Source organism: Muscardinus avellanarius, assembly GCF_963383645.1.
Source record: "Muscardinus avellanarius genome assembly, chromosome: 9".
Taxonomy (NCBI): Eukaryota; Metazoa; Chordata; class Mammalia; order Rodentia; family Gliridae; genus Muscardinus; species Muscardinus avellanarius.
In genome coordinates, this window is record NC_137795.1 from 1,878,943 (window position 1) to 1,900,889 (window position 21,947).

Consider the following 21,947-nt stretch of genomic DNA (forward strand, 5'->3'; position numbering starts at 1 on the left):
TATTTATGATGAGTCATTCAAATCCTAACTCCTTTGGGATGAACAATGCATTATGGTTAACTACATTCACTCTGCTGTACAGTGAGGCACCAGAACTTATTCCTTTCAGCTAATTGTAACATCATATTGAAAAACTAGTCTCTCCTCCTCCTCTTCTGAGTCCTTGGTAAACACTATCTGCTCTCAACTTCTATGAAATAAACTCATAGATTTCATATATAAAATCATGTTTATCTTTTTGTGTCTGATTTATTTCATATAACATAATGATCCCCAGGTCCATCCAGATCGTTACAAATTATAGGAGTCCATCCTTTTTATAGATGCATAGTATTCTGTCATGTATATATACAGCACTTTCTTATCTCTTCATCCATGTATGGACATTTATGTCTTGATTATTGTGAATAGGGATGCAAAAAAGATGGAGTCCAAGTGTCACGGTGACATCCCAATTTCCATCAGAGAGGTACAGATCAAAATCGAAATGAGCGATCATCTCACCACAGTTGACTATTATCAAATGGAAAAAAATGACTCTTGGTGGATACGGAGAAAGAGACCTTTATCTATTGCTGATGAAAATGTAAATTAGTATTGCCATTATGGAAAATAGTATGCAGTTTCCTCAAAAAACTAAAAATAGAGAGTTTCCCTCTTCCCCTCTCCCATCCCCTCAGTTAGGTTGCCCCAATAGGATGTATGGATGTAGTGCACCAATAAAAAAATAAAAAAAAAACTAAAAATAGAACTACTCTATGATATAGCACTCCCGCTATTGGGTTTTTACACATTACTATTACTATATTTTTTTTTAAAAAAACAACCACTATTTGTTTCCTTCAAAACATTGATCATAATTTTTGATTATTCAATTAGCTTTCCCATTACTACTAATTAAACTGCCAACTGGGAAAGGAACAAGCTAACCTTTTCACTCCAAGTACTTACCACCAGATACAGTGTCGAGTTCTTGGCAAACGATTGGTGAATGCATTGTATATGTTAAATGCACATAATATATTATTTCTGACATCATTTTTACTTCCTGATTGTACTAATATTATCCTTTCTTGGACTTAACTTCCCCAAGTAATCATTCACACTTTTATTCCTCATTTTTATCTAAGTACTATTAGAATAATAATCAATGAAGATTCTTATGTTTAACTCCTCTAAACAGTTTACCCTGTAAACTCTCTAATCAGCTTTATATCACTTCTTCTTAACTCAGCTTTATATCACTGTGACAAATATCTGAGGAAAACAATTTGAAGGAGGAAAGATTTATTTTGGTTCATGGTTTCAGAGGTTTCAGTCTATGGTTGTTTGTCTCTAAGGCAGAAATATGCTCAGCTCACAGCAGTAGGGAAGCAGAGAAGGGGGAGGGGTAGGAGACACCACGGGGAATATATACTCCTCAAGGGCATGCCTCTGGGGACCTACTTTCTCCATCCATGTCTCCAGCTGACAATTTTCACTACTTCTCAACAGTCTATTCAGTCACCAGTGGATTAATCTGTTAATGAGCCCTCATGGCCCAGTTACTTCCCCAAGACTCAACATCTGGACTTTGCTGCCCTGGGAATCAGGCTTCCAACATATTTGAGAGATGTTCCAGATGTTAACCATAATACTCTCTTAAGCCTATTTTAATTGAGGGTGAAACCACTAAACAGTTGTTTTTTTGCACTGAGTATAGGCTGGGGTGTCTGTGGTACCCAGTGGTGTTTTGTGGTCCAGGAGTATTAGGAATAAGAGATAAGGGGAGGCCATAGTTTTAAGAGCAAATGCCCTGCCTTTAAGGGATAGCAGCAAAGACAATGAGCAGCCATCCCCATGTTCTAATTTGCTTCTGAATTTTTTCCAATAAATTAGCAACCCTTTTGCCTTGGGCCCTCAAGCATTTCTCAAACATTGGGGAAGAATCTTTTATAAATAAAGCTTTCTTCTTTATTGTCCTTGCCTAAATGATATATTCTATTGTAAAAATTCAAGCATTATAAAAGTAAACCCCACTGCTGAGAAATATAATGCATTTTATTAGGTAAGTGTGATTCCAGGCCACTCTCTATGCATATATACATAAGGGAAAAATGCAGGGTTAGGTAAGTAGACTGAGAAGTGATTTTCATAGCAAGGGGAAGACACATCCTATAAAATAATATTTTGTAAATAGGTATGAAAAATTTTTTATGTCTAATCAGAAGGGAATGAAGGTGGCTTGAAAATCAAGTATTTGGCCAATTTCAACAAAAAACATTACATTCTAAATGAACCTTCTAAAATTAGAGAGAATGTTTATTTAAAGTGATATTTACAATTGCTATAGGTGTTTACTATTCAGCCTACCTTTAAAATGAATATACCACAGCAATTTTTTACCCTTTTTTTTTTAACTCTCCAGACACTTGTTTACTCCAGTGTCTCCATTTTGGCTTTCTGTATTGAATGTTTGTAGGAAGCCTTTGATTCCTAGAGCTCTTAGTGTGGCACGGTTTCAAGCACAATCTTGTACAGGAATGATGAGGACAGATGTACTCACCTTCTTCCCAATCTTTATCTTAATTGATTTTTTCTATTACTAGTTTGTTTAAGCTTTCCTCGTGAAGAATATTAAATTTCATCATTTTTGTGTCATGATTTCTCTTTTATTCTGTTAATTATATGAACTTAGTTTTAAATATTTGAGCTAATTTTACTTCACTGGGATAGAGCCCAATTTAATATTTGAGAATGTCAGTTAACTTTTTATGTCTTTCTCCCTTAAGGATATTGGTATTGTAATATTGTTGCTTTGTTTTAGTGTCATATTTATGCTGGCCTATTCAAATCAACTGATAGTATGGAGCAAAATACTTCTTAAAAGCTTCTTAATTTCCTGAAGCAAATCTACTCTTTTTTTTAATCAGACACATAAATGATGCATTCAAATGAATTTTGCTACAGAGTATGAGAGGAATATTATGTGATATATACATGGGAAGTCACTACCCCTATTTTTGCATTTTTTACTCTCATAACATCTTGTCTGTGAATCCTGAATTTCGCTCCACTTCTAGAGGCAAGTTATCTTTTTCTGGACTTGTCTTTTATCTATCTTCTAAATTTAGCTTTACATATTTGACCTCATCAAATACCCCTCTTCATTTCAGTTTCTTTCCTTCAAAAATATTCCTAAGTTTCTTTCTCAGGGGAGTTCCAACTCAATTTCCTTACTTAATGTCAATTCATTTTTATTAAATCACTTTGATTTTTTTAAAAACGTGTTTTTAAAGAAGTTAGAATATTGCCTTTCTCTACAGTATCCCCTATGCCACAAGCTCTTCTACAGTTGAAACTGCCCTTCCCCCAACAGGTAGCATCTAATTCTTTCCTTCTCAAGGATAGGCTAGAATTAGCAGTACCCTTGGAACCAAAAGAATATAGCAGATGAGACGTGGTGAACTTTCATTCAGAAGGGGCAGTGTAATTTTGCTTTGCTCTTTGGAGTGTTGGTCCTCTGGGTGCCTCCTCTAGGCATTCCCCCCTCACAGAATCAGCCTGTTCTGTGTTTAAAGTACCAAGCTCATGGAGAGTTTCTGCTTAGCCTTTCAGCCATCCCGGTCTGGGTAGCTAATCTGTGAATGAGGAAACTCGACCATAATTCTGGCCTCTAGCCTTTTCCCTATTCAACAGCAATTCAGTCTTTCCAGCTAGCTCCCAACCATTGAGAATCATAAAAAGAAGTCATTATTGCTCCTGTCTAAAATTTTGACTTAATAAACTTATGAGCTTAAATAATAAAATAAACTTAAATAATAAAATGGATGCTGTTACATGTCATTATTTTTAAGGCAGTTTGTAACAGAGCAAATGATCAATAGAAAAAGAACAGAAAAGACTATGCATGTTCATTTTTCTGTTTTGACCCAGGAATCCCATTAGGTCTTTTCCAATCATGACAGTTTCCCCAAGATATTTTTATGTGGGAGGCAGCAGATGTCTATGAAATGGAGAGGAAGTCTCTGGTTTTAGTTCTGATTCTAACTTGCAGATCAAATCTGAGTATGTCAATTCATCATGGCAACTCAAATGTCTCCATCAAAGGGGAAGGGGAAGAGTGAGGGTCACTGAAGGAATTACCACCATCTGGGCTTTGGGTACGTATGTGAAAATACAAAAGTCAATTTCAGTATTCTGTATGGGGAGAGAGGCAGGAGGGCACCAAGTATTGTGTCCATGTATGTCACTGCCAACATGATTTATATTATGATATAAGATTATAATGTGCTTTGCTCTTTTTTTTTAAAAAAACGCATATTTTTTAAAAGTCTATCTAAAACTTTAGACTCCTGGGTTGTGTATAGGATATTTTTGTTGCTTTTTTTAGGCACAACTTTACCTGTCTTTACCATATCGTTGTCCTAGGAGATTGAGCTCTATAAACAGCATCTATAGTCTCCTTGATTTTCCAGTTTTCAGTTGGGGCTGACTTATAGGGAGCACTGGAAGGAGATTGGAGAAAGAAGGAGATTAAAATTGGGTATTTATGTTCTCATCTCTTCCTCAGTATTACTATTAAGTTAGTCATGTCCCTCAATATGTTTAACACCCCAAGGGTTGGTAATCAGTACTCTATACAAATCCCCATCTTCAAGCAAGTAACCACTTTCTACCCTATTCTTTCAAACTTAGGGATGATAACTGTAGCTGACTATCACTAACCCCAGGGTAGTTCATCAGCACTCGTCTTTTCTTTACCTGCTTCTCATACCTTAGTAATTAGTGTTATTGTTTGGACTGTTATGGTTTGGGAGAACTGTTCCTGGGACTCTTGTTAGACTCCCGGAAACTGTTTCCGTAAACCGCGGGTTCTTGTTCAGATTTGGGATTGATATACACTAGACTCTGGCTGAAGACTTAAATGAGTTTATTATTACAAAGATATAAATACAAGTTGTAACGGTTATGGCACCATTAGAAAGAGGGAAAGCTACAGCTTAGAGTAACACACTATGCTACAGAGTGACATAGTGGGATGACCCCAAACAAAGTCACCGAAGATTCCTGGACACAGAGTATTTTTATAACCAGTCTTCTGACCTTACTAGATCTCCATGGCAGGTCTTTTGATGTGTAGATGACCTGCTCTGTCTCCAGCACAGACCCCACCCCCCCACACCACCATTTGTTACACTCTAAAATGTGTTAAGTTGCTTATCTGGATTCTGAGATTCCCCCACATCCTTGAGGAAGTTTGCTTCTCTTAAAAATGTAAAAAGGTCCTAGGCTTTTGGGCTCCTATTCCCTTGCTAATTACCCTTGGCACCTGAAAATCTACAGCCCTTTCTTTGAAGCTCTTGGCTTTTTTTGTTTGTTTGTTTTACTATCAAAGATATATTTTGAAAATTGGAAATATTTCCCAATACTGGTACATTAATACATTTTGTAGCCTCTTCCCAATACTGGTACAATTAGGACCTTTAAAAAACTGCCCTGGAAGTGTCCTATTTTATACATGCCTTCTATTTCAAGCAATGAACTTAAACGATACATTTCAAAAGATCTCTAGTATTTCTTTTTCTTAAGCTTGGTTCTTTATCATTGCAAAAAGAATTACAGTACTTCTGATAGGGTATATAGAATTTATTTCTATAAGCCAATACCTACACAGCTTGTAAATATATTGATAGCCACCCATTTACTCTATTCACTTGCTTTTCAAAAAGGACCTTAAATTGGCTTTTCCTGTGTTGCTGATTCAACTGAAGTTGAGTTTCTAGAAAAGGAATATATATAATGGACAAAAATAAAATTGATTGTATTTGTGCTTGTCATTCTCAAATGAAATGGACTATAAGTGGTAGTATAGTTGAAAGGAGTAAAATAAACCATCTGTCCTTTTTCTGATGTTCATACACAAAATTAAATTTTGATTGTTGTGAACTTGCAAGTGCTATTTTTAGTAAATTTCAGTTCGTCATTCTGCCTTCTGAACAAACATTCTTCTTAAAATCTTTATTAAGAAACATTGGTGGACTTCCGGGAAGATGGCGACCGAGAAAAGCGGGGCTTAAGAGTCCCGCTAACAACCAATCTCCATTACCACAAAAAGAGCGCCTTTCATAGCCAGATAACACCATCACCAGAAAAACAAGAAAACCACCAGGCTCCAGAGAGAAAGCGGACTGAGAACAGAGCTCACGGCCACAGAGGAGACACACGCGCCCGAGGACGCGGCAGCAGCACCATACTGCCGGCGGCAGCGGCGAACTCAACGGACGGCTACAGCAAGCCGAGGTGAGCCGATGCGGAACAGCCAGGCGGGATCTTTCAGCGCAGACAGCATTTAAAGCTCCCAGTGGCTGAGCTCAGCACACGCTGCAGGGATTCAGAGTGGAAATCAAAACCAGAGAAGAAAAAATACGCCAGCCTCATGGCCGAGGGCGTGGCAGAGGTGCCATATTGCCACCGGCGGTGGCAGCAGCAGTGAATTCACTGAGTCCAGTACAGCTACATCTACGTACTCAAGAACAGTGAGTCAAATTGCGGGCCACAGAGGAGAAATCCCAGTACTGTACCTCCTGGGACTTGACCCAGTGAGGGAGTGGTGGTGGCAGAGATATCACACCATAGGAGAGCGTACAACCTGGCACCCCCCATAGTTTAAAGCAGCCTCTATCGACTCCCTGGGTCGGAGACTCTGTGATACAACCCAGTAAAGGAGTAGTAGGGTCTGAGATAATACAGACTCGAGATCCAGAGCATCTTAAGTGAAGCCATAGTGACCCAAGGGAAGAACCCAGAGAAGGCACAAACCTCCGAAATCATGGGAAAGAGGAATAACACTGAAGTAATGAATGTGCACAACCCCACAACATCAGAACCTGATAAAACAGAAAATCAGAGATTTCTAGAAGATCAAATCAGGAAAATAACTGTAGAAATAATAGAGGTGCTTCGAAAAGAACTCAGAGAGAGCCAAAAAGAGATAAAGGATGCAATTAATGAAGTAAAGGCCTCAATTCAAAGCACAAACAACCGATTAGACCACATGGAGAACAGAATCTCGCTCTTAGAAGATGAGCAATCCAAAAATGAATGCATAGTTTCTAATCTAGAAAAAGATATCCAACAGCAGGAATCTGACATTGAAGAAATATGGGCCCATCTTAAGAGAGCTAACCTAAGAATAATTGGAATAGAGGAGGGAAAAGAAAGTGATACCAAAGGGATCAACAATCTCTTCAAGGAAGTAATAGCAGAAAATTTTCCAAATATAGAGCAAGAGGTTGATACACAGATCCAGGAAACTTATAGAACTCCCTTTAGACAGGATCCGAGAAGAGGATCCCCACGCCATATAATTGTCAAAATGACCAATGTGGAAGCCAAGCAGAGAATCTTAAAGGCAAGAAAAACAAAGGGCCAAGTGACATTCAGAGGCAAGCCAATTAGAATCACTCCAGACTTCCCAAACCAAGTCATGAGAGGCAGAAGGGCTTGGAGTAATATATTCCAAACTCTGAAAAAAAACAACTTCCAGCCAAAAATTACCTACCCAGCAAAACTTTCTATCAAATTAGATGGAGAAATAAGAAGCTTCCATGACAAACAGAAACTGAAGGAATTTATGTCTTCAAAACCAGCACTAGAGAAAATACTCAAAGAGATTAACTACAAAGAAGAAATAGGTAACACTCACCAGAACCAGAGAAACAAGAGTTTCCATCCAACAGACAACTAAGATTGGTTATCTGTGGAGATTCATTATTTATGTTAGTTTTTTACCTATCTCTAAATTGTATTGTTTGCCTTTATTGTTGTTAATTTTTAGGATTTCTAGTTGGAATATTAATATACCTTCAGATATAGCATTTGGAAATATTTTATCCAATTCTATTAGTAACTTTTAACTCTGTTTACATTGTCTTTGGATATACAATATTTTCTTTTATTTTTTAGGGAATTTGTATATTCTTCTGTTGCCTGTGCCATTGAAATCATATCCAAGAAATCACTGCCAATTTCAATGTTGTGAGGTTTTATGACCCAGATTTTCTCCTAAAAGTGTATAGTCTTAAGATTTATATTTGTATGTGGGATTAGGTAAGGGTCCAATTTTATTCTTTTCCATGTAATTATTATTTTTCAACAATATTTAGTTAAAAGATTATTATTTCCACCACCAAATCTTTGTGGAAACCTTGTCAAAAATAACTTGACAATATAGGGAAGAAGTTAGCTCTAGGCTTGTATTTAACTCCAACGGTCTATATATCTGCCTTTAGAACAGTACTACACTGTTTCAATTATTGTAGCTTTATATGGTTTGAAATCAGAAAATATATATCTTCTAGCTTTGTTCTTTTTCAAGATCGTTTTGGGTACCTAGACTCCATATTCCATATTAGGATAGATTTTTTTCTGAAAAATAAATATATAAATATATGATAGTTTCACCTAAAAAATAGAAAAAAGATATTCTCTGGTAAGAAAGAAAGCAAAAAGAAATATTGAAATGTTATCTTTAAGTCATCAAAAGCTTGGTATCAGACAAATGAAACTGTTATGTGAGATTATCATTTTTAATTTTGGATAAATTGCTATAATACTAGATGTCAACCACTAAGCCAAGCATGGGAGGGAGGGATGGGGAGAGAATGGGGTGGGGATCGGGTGGGGGCTGACTGGGCGATGTGTGCATGTATGTCTACAAAAGTTTGTATCCCACTATGATGTATGAATACAGTGCACCAATAAAATAAAAAATTAAAAAAAAAAGAAACATTGGTGATGTGTATAATATGTAACTTTTCAGAACCTTCAATTTTAGGAACTCATAGTGTAAGACTTATATGTTATTATAGTTATTTGAAATAAGGTAATCATATGTTAGGGTACAGAAATGTATTTGGTATATATAAAAGGATAGTAATAAAATGTGGTAAAATTAAAGTATACATAGAAAATAATATAATCATTATTGAGGAAGTGTTCCCAATTATTAAGGGATTTGGCAGTCTGTTTCAATATTCCTGTACTGTTTGTTCTCACTGAGATTAAATTCCTAAATAAGCAAGTGCATTCATCTAATAGTTAATATAGCAAAGACTCTTCCATCTGTCTCAAAAAAAGAAATCAATAAAATGACAATTAGAGGGAAAACAGTTAAAAGCATTTTCTAGGCCTTGAAAACCCCAATAGGAAGTTTTAAGCTGGATTATAAAAGAAATTTATAACAGTCAGGATTTACTTAGTTCTGTGTATATGAGACTATATCCTATAAACAAAGATTGAAACCTTAATCTTGTTGTGAGTTGCAAAGAAAACATGAGTAATTTCTTCAAAGTATAAAGCATACAGGTAGGTATCATCTGGCCAGTGCAATTAAACTAGTAATTTAATCATGTGTAAAACTTATGGTTGCTCTCCTAAGAGAACAATAAAACAAATGTCATCAAAAGAATTAGTATTTTATAATGATATAATTATTATTGTCGCACGCTTGTAATACCAGCGCTAGAGAGGCAGAGACAGGAGGATCACACAGGTTTGAAGCCAGCCTCACTACTTAATGAGGCTTTCAGCAACTTACTGAGACCCTGTTTCAAAATAAAATATAAAATAGATTGGGGCATAGCCTGAATGTAGAGGTCCCTGGGTTCCATCCCCAAAAGCACAAAATAAATAAATAAATAAATCATGTTTTTAACTCAGGAAACTTAAAAATAACAACCAGTTAAATGTGAGAAAGTAGAACAAAATTAATAAATAATATAGTAGATATTAAGGACTTAGATAATGGAAACAAAGAATAAAATTGGTAAATACAAACAGCATTGTATTGTTGAAAATACTGCCAAGAAAATACTGCCATTAAAGCACCATTTAAGAAAGCTATTTGTATCATTAAAAATAAAATAGTTTCTGCCAGGCGTGGTGACACACGCTTGTAATCCCCGTGCTTGGGAGGCAGAGATGGGAGGATTGTGCTGGTTCAAAGCCAGCCTCACTGGCTTAAGAGACCCTGTGTCCAAAAAAAAAAAAAAAAAAATATATATATATATATATATATATATATATAATTTTATATATATTTTATTTTATATATAAAATATATAAAATATATATATAATATATATAATATATATAATATATATAATATATATTAGGTCTGGGATTGTAGCCCAGAGGTAGAAGGTTTTCCAGGAACCCCAGTACCACCAAAAAAAAAAAAAAAGTAAAAATAAAATAGTTTCTAAGTTAGAAAAGAAAGCTTACTGATGATTAAGCTAAAAAAGATGATGGTAATATGACATTTGTGCATAAAAGGAAATTAGGTATATTAAGCACAGAACTTTAAAAAGTTGATAACATGTTATTATAAATAAATCCATATACCAAATTTGAAAATCTGAATTAAAGTACTTGCCGGAGCCAGCCGGCAGAAGTACAGGTTCTAAGAGAGGAGTGAGGATTCAATTCAAGCAAGGGAGGGTCGCCAATCTCTACTGGACTGACATCTCTACTGGCCGATGACCGGGTTTATTCTCCTGTGGTTATACATTTCCTAGCTTCAGGTTACACCAGAATACAAGAAAGACAAGTCCAAAGTACATATAACACGGGCAGGTCAACACAAACAACACAAACCTAATCTTGAGTCAGACAGAACAATAGCATCAGTCGTTCTAAGAGTGTTAATTACTTTGAAACCTCCATGACCCCAAACCTTGTAGACTCCAGGCAAAGAACAGTCAGAAGTACTCTTTTAGTAAAGATAAGGGAAGACCTTAATGGCTTGCCACAAGTACTGCTATTTTTGAAAACATAAACTACTAAAATTCATTTTAAAAGGAGAAAATTATAAAGGACCCATAATCATAAAAATTCTAGTTGCTGTCAATCATTCATAAAAGTTCATGGGCTGTAGATATACACAATGCATACAACTACAAGATGAACACGCATACACCCAGATGGCAATTACACATGGAAATACTTCTGATATAATTTTAGGTTGGAGATTCTTAATTTTCCTTCATTTTTTTTATATCTATTGTACTCCATTTGGCTTTTCTTGAAATTAGTCTTAGTGATCTTTTTTTCTGTTGGCACAGAATCCTTTCTTTTATAAAGCTGAATAGGGTGCTAATGTATAAGCAGCAATTTTAAGAGCATTACCCAGTATAGGAACAATCGGGTTGTTTCCAGTCATTTGTTATTTCTTTTCTCTTTCTTTTTTTTATTTCAGTACTGGGGATTGAATCCAGGGACATTCTACTTCAGAGCTACATCCCCAACCCTATTTTTATTCTTTACTTTGAAAAAGGGTCTCACTAGATTGTGGAGGCCTCACTGAGTCTGGCAATGAACCTGCTACCCTCCTGTCTCAGCCTCCCAATTACTGGGATTAAAAATATGTGCCACCACTCCTAGCTGTCATTTGCTATTTTAAAAATTGCTGCAAAGTGTAACCTTACACATATATACACATATATTTTAAATATCTGAGATTCAAACCAACTGATAGACCTGTAAGGTCAAAGAATGTTCATGTACTTAAATTCAAATGTTTTTGTCAAATTGTACTCTACAGGGATTTCTAATAGACACTTTTACCAAAATATACGAAGATGTTTGCTTTTTCACAGTGGAAATGGTGCATAGATTGCAGCAAGCTTGTTGGGCAGAGGAAACAGATGTTAAAGTGAAAGGACTGTTGGATTCACTGAAGCTTGCAGGACAGTGTGCTAAAGAGAAGATGACAAAGAGAAAGCCTTCAGAAGTCTGCCCAGGGATCATGTTGAGTCTTTGGCTAAATATGCAGCTACGTGCCATAAAAGACCTGGGGACTGTGAGATGCATGGGTATGTCTGAGGTCATGTAGTGGTGAAGGATGTTGAAGCTTTATTGAACACCTGAAAATTACAAAGCAAAGTGTTACTCCTACTAGTAAAGCCTCATAGTGCCATCTGTTCTAGATTCAGCATAATGCAGCCTAAAAATAATCCTTGATAGACTGGAAAACAGTAGAAGCCTCCTCTAGCTGAATCTATGTGTTTAAGCACCTGCTGGCCTGCCAGTGAAATGGTGACCGAGGCCCGGGGCATTGGACTTTTGCACGCTCCATGAAGGAAACTGGGGCACCCTGAAGTATTCCCCTGTACCATCCTGTGTGAAAACCCACATGGTGAGGGGCAGCTGTAGTCACTGGTGACTGGAGATCGACACTGTGGCCATGGAGATACGGCACGCTTTCTCTCTCACTGGCCCAGGCCAAGATGCGATATCAGCATTTCTGTGTCTCCTGATGGTGCTGTAAGCACCTGACGGATTCCAGCTTTAGAACAAGAACCCTGGTTAGACCGAAGCCATTGCTATTGAAGTTACTGAAGTCTATTGGTGCACAGAAAGACTCTGACACTCTGAAAGAGGAAAATACATACAATGATCTACGGAAACTTGGTGGTAGTCAATCAACAGGAAGCATCAGATTCCAGTACATCTGTGACTGAAAACAGGTATCAACTTGAAGGTGGGAGTCACAGAAGGACCCCATGCAAGAGCTATAGGAAGAGACACCTTCACCTTCCAATTTGGTTTCTAGACAATCCACCTCACCCAGGAAAGGAACTGAAGAAAATTCAGATGAGTTATCTGGTGAGCAACAAAGAAAGTGCCACAGTTCGGGTGGTTATCTCCCTTTCCTTCCTTTCCTTTGATGAAAACCTGACTTTGTGTGTGGTCAGGGAACACTGTAAAAGAAGCGTGGCAGTGAGTCCACGAGGCGACTCCATTCCAATCTTGATGATGGTGAGAGTGAACATTCAGCAACTGGTGGGATCAGGACTCAGTTTTAGATCAGTTTAGTGTAGAATCTGAGGTTGAATCTCTTGATTCAGAAGATTACAGCCTTACTGAAGAAGAACAAGAACTCTCAGATGAAGATGATGAAGTACACCGTGTTACCATGTATCAGGCAGGGCAAAATAAGACAGATTCATGTGAAGAAGATCCTGAAATTTTCTTAGCTGACTACTGGAAATGCACTTCATGCAACAAAATTACTCCTCCCCTTCCACGACACTGCAAAAGATGTTGGGCCCTTTGTGAGAATTGGCTTCCTGAAGTTAAGGGAAAAGATAAAGGGAAAATCCTAGAGGAAAATCAAACTAGAAAACCCAACACAGACAGAAAGTTTGGATGTGGCTAATGGTAAAAAAAAATCTACAGTGAATGATTCCAGATAGTCATGTGTTGAGGAAAACAATGACAATGCAGTCACACAACCTTCCAGTCACATGAGGGTGAAGACTTCTGAGTCATCAACTTCTAGTACCCTTATTTATAGCAGCCAAGAAGTTGATGAGGTTAAGAGGGAAGAAATACAAGACAAAGAAGAAAATATGGAATGTAATTTTCCCTTTAATGTCACTGGATCTTGTCTGATTTGCCAAGGTCAGTCTAAAAATAGTTATTCATGGTTACTGAACATCTTATGACATACTTCAACTGTAAAAAGAAGCTAAAGAGAAGGAATAAGCCCTGTCCAGTATGCAGACAATCCATTCAAGTGATTGTGCTTATTTCAGCTAGTTGACTTGTCATGAAAATAGAATTAAATATTTTTTTCTTTTTTGATGTACTGGGGATGAAACCCAGGGGAATTCTACATTTGAGCTATATTCCCAGTCCTATTTTTTAAATATTTATTTTGAAACAGGGTCTCACTGAATTGCAAAGAGCCTCACTAAGTAGCTGAAACTGTCCACAAACCACGATCCTCCTGTCTCAGCCTTCCAAATTCTGGGATCACAAGCATGTACCACCATGCCTGGAAAGAATTATATATTTATAACAATAAAAATTTAGACAATAGCTGGGCGTGGTGGCGCATGCTTGGAATCCCCACGCTTGGGAGGCAGAGATAGGAGGATTGCACAGGTTCAAAGCCAGCTCTCAGCAACCTAGTGAGACACTGTTTCCAAACAAAATACAAAAAAGTAGATCTGGGAGTATAGCCTGGAGGTAGAAAGCCCCTGGGTTCCACCCCCAGTACCACCAAAAAAAAATTTATACAATATATGGGGTTTATTTTTATTTACATTTATCGAGCAAAAAAGTATCTCCCTGTGAAATTCTTGGAAATTACCTAATTTGAGGGAAGAAGGAGTGGTGAATATTAATTTTCTTTTATAAAGTTTTTACTTCTTTTTTATATTTTACATTTGAACATTGGGTATATAGCTCATCATTTACCCTTCATACTTCATATAATTTCTATTTTCTCTTAAAATTTTAAGTAAGATGTTTAAATATAAATTAGTAACTTTTGTGTAAGAAGAAAAAAACCTATGTATAGGACACTTAATATTTAAATTTAGATACTTTGAAATTCTCGAATCCTTTCTCTGTTCTTTGAAAAGTTGGTAGTTATGTTTAGTGCTATATAAGTTAAATCGTATTCCTTAGTCTTCAGCTTCTCTTATATATAGTAAGGGAAAGACAGTAATGAGGTTTTAAGTTAAGAATAGCTATTATTTACCCTCAAGACAAAATTTTTTCAAAGCTCCTTGTAAAGTATGGAATCGTCTTGAAATAACTTGGCATATGAGGCCCATTATATGCCTAATTTTAGGATTTGGAGGAATCTGTTACTTCCTGCGAGTTGGAAGACAATCTATAAGTAACTAATGTAATCTTGTCTAAGTTTTTCGGATCACTATACATGTTATTTAATGATTAAAAATAGAAATGATAAACAAAACTAAGAGTTGACCTTCTGAAAGGAAAGAAAATTCGCAAACATTTTCCTAGTTGAGGAAAAAAAAAATACAACTCAAAATCAGAAATAAAAGCTGAGCATGGTGGCACACTCTTGTAATCCCAGCATTTGGGAGGCTGAAACAGGAGAATCACACTTTGCAAACAGCCTCAGCTACTACTTAGTGAGGTCCTGTGCAACTCAGTGAAACCCTGTTTTATTTTTTATTTATTTATTTATTTATTTATTTATTTATTTATTTATTTATTTTTGGCGGTACTGGGCTTCTTGGAAGCCCTTCTACCTTTGGGCTACACTCCCAGACCTATTTTATATTTTATTTGGAAACAGAGTCTCTTAAGCCAGCTGAGGCTGACTTCGAACCTGTGCGATCCTCCTGTGTCCGCCTCCCAAGTGCGGGGATTGTATGAGTGCGCCACCACGCCCAGCTGAAACCCTGTTATAAAATAAAGAATAAAAAATAGGGCTGAAGGGCTGAAGGTGTATCTTGGAGGTTGAATGCCCCTGGGTACCATTCCTGGTACAGAAAAAAAAAAATCAGAAATAAAGTAAAGACAGCAAAAATAATACGAAAGAAATACAAAGAAGTATAAAAACTACTATAAACAAATACACTTCAACATATTCAATAACCTAAAAGAAATTGATATATTCCTAGGAACATACAACTTGTTGAGGCTGAATCATGAAGAAATACAAGGAGAAGACTGAACTGTTAAATATTTGTTAATATCAATGAAGCTATCAGGTCCTGGTTTTTCTTTTATTAGAGACTATTTCTGGGATTTAAGGATGCTTAATATTAATGCAATACTGATGAACTTGACACACTACATTAAAAGAATAGACAAGAGAACCTATATCACTTCAACAGATGCAAAAATAAGCATTGGGCAAAATTTAATATCCTTTCATCATTAAAATATACAAAAAAAATAAGTATAGAAGGAATGTATCCCAACAAAATTAAGGCCATATGTCACAAACACACAGTGAACATCATCCCCAATGTTGAAAACTTGAAAGCTTTTTCTTTAAGATTAAGAACATGTTATGGTTAGAATATAGACTGCCCCCTGGACGAGCTGGTGTATTGATGCTCAGTGGTGACACAGTTGAATTATGAGGGCTCCAACCTGATCAGTGAGTAAATCCACTGGGTGGTAGCCTAGGCAGATAGGGTGTGGCTGGGCAGGTTTATCACTGGGGTGCCAACTGGGGACTAGCTGTATGTCCATAGGCTCCTCCCCTCTCTCTCTCTCTCTCCTTCCCACTGCCATTCCCTGAGGTCCTCAAATGTGAGCCAGCCTGACATAGACTGAAACCTCTAGAACTGTGAGCAAATAAATATTCCTTCCTTTAGGTTGTGGTCATCAGGAAATTTGGGTCATAGCAGTGAGAATGCTGACCAAAAAAGAACAAGTAAAAAATGCCCATTCTCAACAGCGCTGTTCCAAGTAATACTGGGATTCCTTGCCAGAGCAAGTAGGCAAGTCCACATTCAAAGGCCAAAGATTCTGAAGTCTGATGTGCATTGAAATAGCAGTAAACCACACACCCTTTAAAGAGTCAATGACGCTCCAGGGGCCTCCAGCCCCATTCTCACACTGGGACTACATCATTGGTATCTTGTATTCTGAGACTTTCAGCTTCTTGGGCAAAGGAACTACAGTTTTCTCTGACCCTCTAGCCTACAAATAACCATTTTGGTCCTATTTAGCCTCCAATAATATAAGCCAACAGAATGTATGCCCATTGGCTTGTTACCTCTGGAGAACCCTGAATAAAGCCACATTCTAACCCAGAACATAAAAAAAAAAAAAAATAAAAGTTTCTAAATTCTCTTTTTTTTTTGGAAACAGGGATAAAACCCAGGGGCATTCTACTTCTGAGCTCCACCCCCAGCCCAATTTTTTATTTATTTTTAAAACAGGATCTCACTGAGTTGCAAAGAGCCTCACTAAGTAGCTGAGGCTGTCTGCGAAGCACGATCCTCTTGTCTCAGCCTCGCACATGCTGTGATTACAAGCATGTGCCACCACGCCCATCTTAATTTCTAAATTTTTTTTTTTTTTTTGGTGGTACTGGGGTTCCTGGAAGCCCTTCTACCTCTGGGCTACACTTCCAGACCTATTTTTTATATTTTTATTTGGAAACAGGGTCTCTTAAGCCAGCGCGGCTGGCTTGAAACCTGCGTGATCCTCCTGTCTCCACCTCCCAGTCACAGGGATTACAAGCGTGCGCCACCATGTCCAGTTTAATTTCTAAATTCTTAAGCATGTGTTCATACTGTTTCAAAAATCTTGCAAAGATAAAATAATCATAAATTAATCACAATTATATTTATGAAAAGGTCAATAAGGAAGTTATTAGCAAAGATAACACAGTAGTAGTTTAATAAAATTAAGAGAGCAGGGCTATTTAATAATGCAAGATACAAGTCCAGGAAGGCAAGAACTGATGCATAAGATTACCTATCAATAGTCTAAAGAAAAAATCTTATCTCCATAAATTATGAAAATGTACTTGATAAAACAGAAAATATTTTTGTATAACATTAACAATACTGGGCCCCGAGCATGGCATCTCTATCCAAGAATTCTGGAATGTGACTCTTAGCTAGTCACTTTTCACAGTTCCCAGTGCTGACATTCATATTTTCATCCTTAGTTGCTTTTCCTACTGCTGTAGCCTCGCTCCTTTTGGATGCCTCTTGTTCTTGAAGTCCACTGTCATTCATCAAAGTAATTTTATTAAACACAAATAAGATAATTTCACTCCCCAGAGTAAAATCCTTTAATGGCTTTCCTTGATAATCAGCACAAAATCTGTGCTCTTAGCATGGTCTGCAAGCCCTGCCTACTCAGCCTTTCCACGTTTCCAGGCCTCATTTGAATTGCCTCCTCATAACTTCTGGAGTCCCTGATCATCATGCCGCCTCTCCCATCTTCAGATAATTAAAGTTCACTTTTTCATTCAGGCAGTGAATATAAACTTACTACTTCTTCTTGAAAGAGTTTTTCCTGACAGTACCTTTTGCCGCTCAAGTTTCTACTCAATTTTTGCTTTCCTGTCAAATTTCCCTGACTACCCTCTTAAGAAACTTTCTTCTCTTGCCCAGAGTTCTCATTCTATCTCATTCCACTATTTCATGTACTTCATAGCATTTCAATCTACCTGAAATTATCCGAATAATTTGCAATTGTCTTTCTCTTCCAATTAGAATGAGACTACAGTCATTTTTTTGTGGTCAGAAGTCAGAGCAGGGCCACTCTTCAAATGCCAGGGACTGGAGTCTGGCAAGTGTCAGAGCTGGGCTGAGTCCTGCTGAGGACCTCTTCAGGAACTGGCTGCCCATGCATAGGATGAGGGTTGGCTGGAGCAAGTCATGGATAAACTCGAATAACACAATTGTCAAACAATAGTCCTGATTTTGAAATTGCAGGATTGAAAATCCAGTATCTTCAAAAATATTTTTAAAAGCAAATTGTAGAGCAAGATAATTAAGAAATATTTTAAAGTGTTTTAAAAAATATTCAAAACCTCAGTGTGGAAAAATATTTCCATAGCAACAAAAAGTTTAATGAAGAAAAATGAAACTCTTTGTAGATAACAAGTATATGATTGCACATCATTTTTCCTGCTCATAAAAGTAATCATTATTTTTGCACAAAAATTCACACTTTTTTTCCTTCTTATCTTTCTTCTATTCTTTTCTTATTTTTTTTAACATAAGCTGATGTATAAATTAACATATCAGGAGAACAAGACTTAAGGTGCTTTGGCTGCAAATCATTAACTATTCTATCAGATCTAACTTTTTTCACACGGTGGTGTGTGTGTGTGTGTGTGTGTGTGTGTAGGCATTTATATAAATACCTTTAATTTTAAGTGAGCCATGTGTATACAGTGTGTACGTATACATGTGTATGTCATCCATACCGTTGACTCTTTTTTTTCCAAATGTTCCTGTTCATCATAAAATTCCCCTTGGGTATAAAAAATCACAACAGCTATTATTTATTGAACTATTCTGTCAGGAAAACAAAAATCTCGTGCAGGAGAGAAGACACTAGTGGAATAATGTGCTCCCGGTTATAAACCTGATACTAATAAACATAAATTGAAAAGGCTGTGTTGGCCTTCCAGCCAACGAGAGTTGGGAGGCCTTAGCAAAGTAGCTGGAGGCTCCTCAGTGATATAAGTGGGAAGGCTCTTGGATATACCGTCTGCTCTTCAAGTTACTATTCCTCCTCACTTGCTGGTGCCTGGGGAAAGAATTAATAGGCTTTATTTTGAGGAGAAGTTTTAGAATCATGGACAAAATTGAGTAGAAAGTACAGATAGCATCTTAGCTATTCCATGCTGCTATTGGCAAGTTAGCACTGGCTGGGTGGCTTAAACAACAGATGTCCATTACTCACAGTTCTAGAAGCTGGGAAGCCCAGTACCAAGGTATTTGTGGATTTGAGGTCTTATAGGGTCTTTTTCCTTGTTTGCAGACAGTTTACTTCTAGTTATACTTTTATACAAAAGAAGGAGGTAAAGAGCTCCTTGGTATCTCTTTTATTAGGGTACTAGTCCCATTCATGAACAATCCATTTTCATGACCAAATTCTTTCCTCCTAAAGCCCCCATTTTCTGACATCATCACATTCAGGGCTAAGATTTCTAACATTAAGTTTGGAGAGGCAACAGACTTGAAGTCTTTAACAGAGCCCCTTCCCCCATATATATGAAACCCTATGAATTTTTGTACATTTGATACAACTCATGAATCTGCATTGAATCATCATTATTAGCCAAAGTTTATAGCTTACATGGGATTCATTCCTGGTGACAAATGCTTAATGACACATCTTCATTAACGTAGTATCATACAGAGTAGTTTCACTGCCCTAAAATTTCTCTGTGCTCTGCCTACTCATCCCTCCCTCGCCCTGAAACTTCAGCAGCCCCTGACCATTTCAGTCCTTATAGTTTTATCTTTTTCAAAATATCATGTAGTTGGAATCTTACAATGTATAGGCTTTCAGATTGCATTCTTTTGGTTAGTAATATTCATGTGAGCTTCTCCCATTTCTTATAGTTTGTTTGCTGATTTTGTTTAGCTCTGAATAATATTTCATTGCCTGGCTATACCACAATTTTCTTACTCACTACTGACGGACATCTTGGTTGATTCCAGCCTTGATCAAGTGAACAAAGTTGTTGTGAGCATCCATGCACATATTTTGTGTGGATATAGATTTCCAATTTGGGAAATATCTCCTGCTCTTCTGAGCCTCTTCTGGGTGTAAATGTGAGAGAAAACTGTGTATCTAAAATAAGACTTCAAAAGAAGTCTCCAGAACCTACAAAAGTGTGAAAAATGAAATGAAAGGGCATTGACCTGCTTTACATAGTTCTACCATTTGGTGTTTAATGTGTTGCTATGGCCAATTATGCCTTTACCCCTCCTGCATCCCATCCTGTGACTCCAGCTCTGGATACTTTGCTGGCACTGAGCAGTTCATAGACTTTGCTTCTGCTATCCAAGCACTTTCTTCGTTTCTTTGTTTTTTCGGTACTGGTGATTGAACCGAAAGGCATTCTACCTCTGAGCAACACCCACAGCTATTTATTATTAATTTTTATTTCAAAACAGGGTCTCAGTAAATTGCACAGTGCCTTACTAAGTAGCTGAGGCTAACTGCAAACCTGCGATCCTCCTGTCTCGGTCTCCCAGGTACTGTTTTACAAACCTGTGTGCTACCCACAACATGCTCAAAGCACTTTCTGACTAAATAATGCATCCAAGTATTGTCCTGTGTTGATACAAAGTTAGATAGTCCCTACACCCACATACTACTCTCTCAGATCAGAAAACACTAATCCTTCTTTACATTGAAAGGAGGAATGTTCCCCATATTTTAAGTCCTTTTATTTTGAAGAGATTAGCTTGATTTGGATATTTTAAAAGGTAAAGCAACAACACTGCTGCAGATATGCTATTGCTGACTAAATATTATTTGTAGACCTCTATATTTCCCAGGTTTACTTGCAGTTCGGGACTATGATAAGTTCACTCAATGGCTATGAATCAAAAGGTAAGGTGACACTTCTGATCAACGGAAGGAGAGTGCATGAAAGTTCTCCATGTCCCATTTTATCTTTAACAGAAATGTGGAGGCCAAATATAGAAATGTCCGCGTAGCCTGTTTACAGTCTTTGATGGAGGAGAACTACCCTGAAGGAGTTAACTCTCCCATGAGGCTTAGCTTGTTACTGCTCAAAGCCTAGCCCAAGCTGACTAATTGATGCTGATCCATAATTCCAAAGGGAGAAAAAAAAGTGCCCTTTCACTACTATCCTTCAGTTTCTCCCCATAAGAGGAACAATGTTATTCCTTTCTTATATATAATTCTTAAGATATTCTATGCAGTTGCCAAAAATCAATCTCTATCTATCTCTCCTCCAGTATCATACATATTGTATACATACATGTACATTGTGTTTCCCCTTACAATCAGTTTTAAAGTTTGTTTCATGGTAGTATAAAAGACATTACTGACTGCACTTATTGTAGTTTGCATCTGCCTATGGAATGCAACACTGAATAATTTTGCTTATGCATAATTTCTCTCATATTGTTCCTACATAACCACCTTCACATCCTTCCACTCCAACGCTTTTGTAGTCTGGTAAACATTAATCCATTTCTCTAATTTTGTTACTTCAAAAATAGAATACAAATAAAACTATACAATATGTAATCTCTTATAGTTGGCCTTTTTCCCCCTCACCACCATTCTCTAGAGATCCATTCAAGTGGTTGTTTGTGTTAATAGTTTGTTTCTTTCCCTTGCTCAGTAGTGCTGCCTGGCAAGGATGTAAAACATGAAAAATTCACGCATTGAAGGACATCTGGGCTGTTTCTACTTTGGGACTATTAAAAATAATGCTGCTTGAACATTCAAGTATAGGTTTTTTTGAAAATATAATTTTTATCCTCCTGGGAAAATGCAAAGAAATGTGATTTCTAGGTCATATGTAGTGGCATATTTAGTTTTTGAGGAAATTGTTTTTCCAAAGCTATAGCCACTTACATTCTCCAAGCAATGTGTGAGTGGCCCGGTTCTCCTCAGTTCTTGCAGCATTTAATGGTGTGGCTACTTCTTATTCCGTGGTGCTG

The 21,947-nt window shown here is 37.0% G+C and overlaps 1 pseudogene across 1 annotated transcript in view; it reads left to right on the top strand.

Moving 5' to 3' along the window:
• LOC308267249 (E3 ubiquitin-protein ligase Mdm2-like) overlaps positions 1-13,588 on the top strand; it is a 30,453-nt pseudogene extending 16,865 nt beyond the window's left edge. The window contains exons 3-5 of the transcript in view: positions 412-586; positions 11,585-11,842; positions 12,196-13,588. The product of the transcript in view is annotated as an E3 ubiquitin-protein ligase Mdm2-like (transcript). The remainder of the gene's footprint in view (positions 1-411; positions 587-11,584; positions 11,843-12,195) is intronic.
• The last annotated feature ends 8,359 nt before the right edge of the window (positions 13,589-21,947 follow it).